Raw genomic sequence first — 7,675 nt, 5'->3', positions numbered from 1 at the left:
CTTTCTTTAAAAACTCTTGAAACTTTAAAATCATCTCGTCTCCAGGATTAAAATGTAACTTTTTATAGGTAGTGTTATCTGCGAGTATTCTGCCAGCCTCCTTCTCATAGAATTCTTTAGACATAAGGACTGTTCCCCCTCCCTTGTCCGCTGGTTTAATCACTAGGTTTAAATCTGTTTTTAAATCTTTTAGAGCTTTTCTTTCTTGTGAGGTCAGGTTATGGCTGAAGTTATCTTTTTTATCCAGTTTTTTAATCTCAGTCATAACCATCGTTTCGAATGTCACCATTTTTTCTGAAATCATCTGTTTAGGGTAAAATTGGGATTTCTCTTTTAGCCTTGTATGTCTTGATTTGTCCTCATCATTTAATTGGAGCTCTATAGGGTTTTTTGCAAAATATTTTTTAAAGAAGGGAGAGGGTCGCCTTTACGGACCCTATAGGCGCCAGAACTGAGCTAAAATCTTTTGGCTCTAGAGAGTGTGAGTGGGAAAGATCTTATGTATATATTTTACTGTGCATATTACAGTTTTATACTATGAGATATTTTTTGTGTTTATACTTTTAAGGAATCTTATATCAAGGTTAAGGTTGCAAGAAAGAAGTTTTATTCAGGTATATTCACTCATCTCCAATATTATTTCCATTTCCTATATTTTATTCAATATATAGCGCTTCACCATCACCCCACATTTTCATCCGTTTGTTTGAGAGTGATATAATTTAAAAAAAAAACATCAAATAATTATTGAAAACTACTATTCCCTGACCGGGAATCGAACCCGGGCCGCGGCGGTGAGAGCGCCGAATCCTAACCACTAGACCACCAAGGAAAGATGTTGTCAGTTGTCAGCTTGTTCAGCATAAGGTTCTATATAGATAGTTGCCATCTGGGAGGAGTTGGACTGATCGGTCTGAGCGGGAAAAACGATAATCTGAGCCTTCAAGGGCACCTGAGTAGAATAATACACTTAAACTATCTATACTAAGTGCATGCCTAAAGTGCATAGAATTCTATAGTAAGATCGTTGGTAATATGCTATTACTATAGTGCACATAACACTGAATCTAGCCTGGTAAGGTGAAGTGAAATCCTTCCTGTCAGCCCTCTATGGATCATGAGTCAAATGATGTTCACATATGGCAGTCCGAGAGTGCGAGTGTACCCCGAAGCGCGTTTCGCTGGCTTGGGCGGCTCTTCAGGGTTTTTTAAGCCAATGGTTTTACAGTGTTTCCTCTCACTGTCACACATTTGTCCTTGCACAATCTGAAGTCGGTCGTAACTTTTCCAGAGGCGGGATCGCACAAAGTTGGCCAAAGAAGTACGTTTATGGAGGTTGGCGGGCCCCTTCTTATAAATTCCACTTAAGGGTTTATGTATTTCCCACATAGGTGTAGTCCCAAAAAGGAAAGTTCAGGCCTTCTTTGAGCCGTGTCCTTTGGTAGTGGTGCTGACCTTGTGGGGCTAGCAAATACGTAATCCACAGGTGGTCTTCTTCACGGATAATCTAGCAGTTGTGCACTTGGAACTGTCTTTCAGCAGCTTCAAGGCCGGTGGTGAGTTTTCTGTGGGGCTTTGTTCACTTGTGTATGGAGTTAAATGTCTCTTTCCGGGTGCAGCATGTCCCTGGTTACCTTAATGCAATTGCAGACTCTCTCTCTCGTTTTCCGTGGGAGCGGTTCAGGCAGGCAGCACCGGAGGGCCTGCCCTGTCTGGAAGTGATGTGGAAGCTTAGGACGTCATGCTTGCAGGATGGGTGAGGTCTTCGCTATCTCCTGCTACATGGAAGGCGTATGAGAGGGTCTGGCAGGATTGGTACCGACTGGTGGCGCAGGTAGGGTCAATTAAGGGGTATTGCTATTTACTGACTAATCCGGCTCGGGAGGGGTGTATTAACAAGTGCATGTCAGCACTAGCCTTAAACCATATGTTTTAGTTTTAATATGTTTTGGATCATTGTCCGCGTTAACGCACCTATTTTATTACTGGTTTTGCAGGATAATTATTTTAATAAATTGTCTGCAGCTTTATCTTATACCCATAATCGGTGTTGTGTTTTATTTACTATACCAAGCTTTGTATTTGCTAGAGCAAGCTTAAACATTGCAGGTACAACCTGGAAATGTAGTGTTGAGGAAAGTGTGGACAAAGTGTGGTGGAATCTCGGTAAAAATAAATTTAGTAGGCCGAGATTACCACGTGGCATGTGTACGTGCATATGCTGACGTATCGATCAGTTGGTTGCACGAGGCAAGATACGATCAGTAGTGTACGGAGCATGTGCAAGAATACAGGATGTAGTATTCCCCCTCCTCCATTGTGCTGGACAAGCCATGCGGTCAAACAGGAAGTTAATTCTTATTTGTGTTGATTGGTTAAGAGAATGTGCGGGTGGAGCTTAATATGGGAGGAGTTATATGCCTATATAAGGAGCCTGCACTATTGTCCGGGGCTCAGAACTTGCTGTATTTTGGTGACATTAGTCCCTCTGAGTCCCGATCGGTGATCCAATAAAGAATCTCTTCCTTCCTGAAGAAACCTGTGTCCATCTCTCTGTGCTTGGCTTCCGTCAGTTTCTCCGGTATCATTTGGTGCATTGGCCGGGAAGCTCATCGTTCAACGGTAGCTGAGAGGCAGAGGCGTGAGACGGTCTATCTTTGCCCACGTTCTCTACGGCTGCACCCCTGAACTTCTGCGTGGACCTCCCTTCGTCTCGGCGCCACTGGTCTGTTGTCCAGGAGATCATCAGCCTCTACGTGAGAAGTGCTGGGGTGTCCCCGTCGATGAGTGTGAACTCAGGTTCAGGAACGAGGAGGTAAGACAACTGCTGTTTTAGACGGCAGGACCCACTAGGGGTATACCGATTGTGCGGTAGGCCCAAAGGGGTTTTGAATCTGTGTATCTGCCCCCTCTGTCGGAGGGAAGGAGCGAAGGCGCACCGCTCGATCGAACGCTCTTTAGTCAGACCGTTTGATTCTGTTAGTCAGGCGGGGCTCTGGTGTAAATAGCCCTAGCCGGACACCGGTGTCTTGTCTAGACTAGCGTTCTAGGGTGTACATTTTGTTCGCTAGGTCGGAGGGACCGGGAGACTAAGCGGCGTCTGTGTAAATTCGGTTCGCTAGTTCTCATCCTATCTGGGCTAAGTGGGAAGGCGTGTAAATTTGGAACCCACTAGACTTTTGATAGTGCGACTAAGAGGCGTCTGTGTAAATTCGGTCCTCTAGCTCGCTATATATGTGGTGATTGGGCAGTGTGGCTAACCAAAACGTATGTAGATTGTTTTTTGGTAGTCCATTCAAGGTACTGGCCAATAGTTTAGTTGGGAATTGTAAATGTGTTAACGATTGTTTAGTAAAGTGTATATCTTGTTAGATAGCGCGAGCTCAGCCGTCTAGCGAGAGTGTTAATAGTGTGTTGCTGTATCATAGTGCACGGTACCATAACCCTGTATATTTACTGACACTGTATATAAGTACTAATCATTGTCGTCCATTGCATGTTTAACACCATAACCACTAATAATTGTATTGTGACCTTAACTTGTGCTTTGACCTATGCTAACCGTACTGTAACCGCTATTTGTAAAAGACGATGTTACTGGGGTGTGTTATAGACGGGTAATTCGTATATAGAGAATTATAGCGTGGGTGACTGTATAGTTACGCCAAAGGGCATAATATTGATTATATAGTGACTGGTGTAACAGCTGTGTGTGTACGGGAATTCCCTGAGTGTTTATTGTTATTGTGTACGTTTCACTTGGTAACCGTACCACGTGGTGCTGTTGCCAGAGGAAACGGGTGTGACTGTTGAATAAGTACGTGTGTATAGTATTCGTTGTCGACGACGTTCCATTGTTAAGTATGGGTGCGTCGCAGTCAACGATCCCGGATCCCTTAGGTTGTATGGTGAAGAATTTTAAAAAGGGATTTAAAACTTGTGATTTTGGGGTTAAAATGTCTCCTGTACGTTTGGTCACTTTGTGTACTAGGGAGTGGCCTACTTTGGTTGCGGCATGGCCGCCACGTGGCAGTTTGGATCCAACTCTGGTACAGCGCTTACACGTGGCTGTATCAGGTAGGCCTGAACTTTACGGCCAGTTTCCTTATATTGACTGTTGGAGACAGGCCGTAAATGACTCGCCAAAATGGCTCCGGACATGCCACGAGGAGCAATGTCGCCTCATGGTAGCTAGGACTTGTTCGTCCACTAGGACTGGTGTTAGGCCCATTTTGGACACGCCCCCTGAGTCAGAGATCCCTATGCCGCCCCCTTACTTTCCGTTAAGAGGAAGTGACGTAAATGCAGGAAGACCTGCAGCCCTCCCCTCATTACCCCCATCCACTTCCGCTTCCTCCTCCAGTACAGGATCTACCCCCCCTCGTACTAAATCTCCCCTTCCGGAATCAGAACCAACCCCCATTAAAAACGAATATCCTGATTTGGCGCCACTTCAGACTTCCGGTCAAGCTTCATCTAGCTCGACTCGAAGTGTTCTATTTACAACCTTTTCCCAAAACCAAGCTCCCACATCCCCATACCCTATTTCTCCCCGACCGGAACCCATGACTGACGCCCCTCCACGTAGCCCCATACAGACCCGACAGTTGACCGGTGCCCAACAATTAAAGCACTATCAGATGCCTCTTCGTCTGAATCCCGGGTCAGCCTATATCGATGCCGCAGGTCAAATGGCACACGCTGACCCTGTCTTCGTATATGTCCCATTTACTACAACCGACCTTTTAAACTGGAAGACCCACAATTCCTCGTATACCGAGAAACCACAAGCTATGACTGATCTGTTCACCTCAATAGTACAGACACATAACCCGACATGGGCTGATTGCCAGCAGTTATTAATGACTTTATTTAACAATGAGGAAAGGACAAGAATAAATCAAGCAGCCATTAAAGCATTAGAAGATAAAGCCCGTACTTTAAACCAAGCTAATCCATCAGCATGGGCTGCAACACATTATCCCAACACCGATCCCGATTGGAACGTAAATGGTGCTGATATGGTTCAACTCAGAGCCTATAGAGACGCTATAATTGCTGGCATGAAAGCCGGAGGAAAGAAAGCTATTAACATGTCGAAGACAGTTGAGGTGATTCAGAAAAGCGATGAAGCGCCCAGTGTCTTTTATGACCGATTATTGGAGGCATACCGCTTGTATACCCCCTTTAATCCGGAAGACGCAGATAATTCCCGAATGGTGAACTCTGTCTTTGTCAGCCAAGCTTACGGAGATATTAAGCGCAAGCTACAAAAGTTAGAAGGGTTTGCAGGTATGTCAATCACCCAACTAATGGAGGTAGCGAATAAGGTTTATATGAATAGGGAAACAGAAAGCAAGAAGGAGGAAGAGCGCAAGATGCGTAAAAAGGCTGATATGTTAGCGGTAGCGATCGCAGGCGTAGATAGACGGGGCCCAGATAGAGGCGATAGTAAGTGGAATGAGGAACCTCTAAGTAGAAATCAGTGCGCTTACTGTAGGGAAGAAGGGCATTGGAGAAATGAGTGTCCGCGAAGAGAACAGTCTGAGAGAGACAGACCTAGGACAGGTTATGTAAACTTTAGAGGCAGAGCGAGAGGTAGAGGAGGCCCCGGAGGGAGTAATGGTTATAGAGGGAGTAATGGGAACAGAGGAAGTGTTAGGGAAGACAGGTATATTCCAGCAGCGCAAAGGTCCCGCGATAGAGAAGGTAGGGACTTCGTAGGATTGGCTGACACGGTCATGGAGGACTATTGATACCGACCGGGCTCCATCCCCCTTGGTCGAGCGGAGCCTATGGTCGATGTATCAATAGGGGGAAAAAGGAGTGCGTTCATGATCGACACTGGTGCTGAACATTCAGTGGTGACTAATCTAGTTGCTCCTCCATCTGGAAGGACTATTACTGTGATAGGAGCAACTGGAAGAAGTGCTGAAAAACCGGTTCTTAAAAGTCGACTCTGTACATTGGGAGGCCACGTAATAAAACATCAATTCCTTTATATGCCTGAATGTCCAGTCCAATTGCTGGGACGTGATATGCTATCAAAATTACAAGCGCAGATTACGTTCCTACCAAATGGAACAACATCTTTAAAGTTTAATGGACCTTCAGGTATCATGACATTATCTGTACCAAAGGAAGAAGAGTGGCGACTTTATACAGTGTTGACTAGCCAAAACCCTAGGAGTGATGAGACATTGTTTAATATACCAGGAGTTTGGGCAGAGAACAACCCACCAGGACTGGCCCGCAATATTCCACCTATAAAAATTGAACTAAAACTTGGGGTTTATCCAGTGAGCCTAAGACAATACCACATCCCGCAGAAGGCTAAGAAGAACATTCAATCCTATCTGGATAAGTTCATACGGTATGGTATCCTAAAATTCTGTACTTCCCCCTGGAACACCCCATTGCTGCCTGTTCAAAAGCCCGGTACAGATGAGTATCGACCTGTGCAGGACTTGAGAGCAGTCAATGATGCGGTTGTTAGTATACATCCAGTTGTACCCAATCCATATAACCTGCTTGCTTTAATTCCGGGCGGGGCTACTTACTTCACAGTCTTAGATCTCAAAGATGCCTTCTTTTGCCTCCGAATTGCCGCAGAAAGTCAATGTATTTTCGCTTTCCAATGGGAGAACGCTGTAACGGGCTCAAAACGCCAAATGACTTGGACAAGACTACCCCAAGGGTTTAAAAATTCACCTACCCTATTTGGTTCAGCCCTAAGTCAAGATCTACTGGATTTCGAGTCCATCCCAGGAGAGTGTGTCTTGTTACAATATGTAGATGACTTGTTGATAGCAGCAGTTACAAAAGAAATCTGTCAGCAAGCAACGCACGATCTACTACACATTCTCTGGAAGGCAGGATACAAGGTGTCTAGAAAGAAGGCTCAGTTGTGTTTGCCAACTGTCAAGTATCTGGGATTCCATATCTCTGAAGGTCAAAGAATTATGGGGCCAGAGAGAAAAGAGGCTGTCTGCCAAATACCAATACCCAAGAATAGAAGACAAGTGCGAGAATTCTTGGGGGCAGCAGGCTTCTGTAGGATATGGATTCCCAGCTATGCGATACTAGCAAAACCTCTGTACGCAGCTATCAAAGGTACAGAGCACGACCCCTTCCTATGGACCCAAGAACAGCAAACGGCATTTGAAGATGTGAAGAAGGCTTTGATGAGTGCCCCAGCATTAGGTCTACCTGATCACACACGACCATTCTACTTATATGTACACGAGCAAAGAAGAATGGCTGTGGGAGTATTGACACAGTACTTGGGATCATGGCAAATACCTGTTGCCTACATGTCTAAGCAATTGGATGCAGTGGCCAGCGGACTTCCACCTTGTCTAAGAGCCGTAGCTGCAGCCACCCTGCTAGTAGCTGAAGCCGATAAACTCACTCTGGGTCAAGAACTTTATGTACGAGTCCCACATGCAGTACAGACGTTGTTGGATTACAAAGGAAATCATTGGTTTAGTAACAGCCGTATGACCAAGTATCAAGCAATGTTGTGTGAAAACCCCAGAGTGCATTTAGAGACTGTAAACACCTTAAATCCAGCTACCCTTTTGCCACAACCTACTGAAAGTCAACATGATTGTTTGGAAGTAATGGATGAAGTATTCTCAAGTAGACCAGATCTTCGTGATTTTCCCATCCAGAA

At 45.1% G+C, this 7,675-nt stretch overlaps 1 non-coding gene across 1 annotated transcript; it reads right to left on the bottom strand.

Annotated features, from left to right (window-relative positions):
- Window positions 1-760: 760 nt before the first annotated feature.
- TRNAE-CUC (transfer RNA glutamic acid (anticodon CUC)) lies at window positions 761-832 on the bottom strand. The gene has a single exon. It is a non-coding gene; the product is annotated as a tRNA-Glu (tRNA).
- Window positions 833-7,675: the final 6,843 nt, after the last annotated feature.

Source organism: Pelobates fuscus, chromosome 3 (assembly GCF_036172605.1).
Source record: "Pelobates fuscus isolate aPelFus1 chromosome 3, aPelFus1.pri, whole genome shotgun sequence".
Classification (NCBI taxonomy): Eukaryota; Metazoa; Chordata; class Amphibia; order Anura; family Pelobatidae; genus Pelobates; species Pelobates fuscus.
Note: the sequence above shows the minus strand (reverse complement) of the source record. Positions and strands in the feature narration are given on the sequence as shown.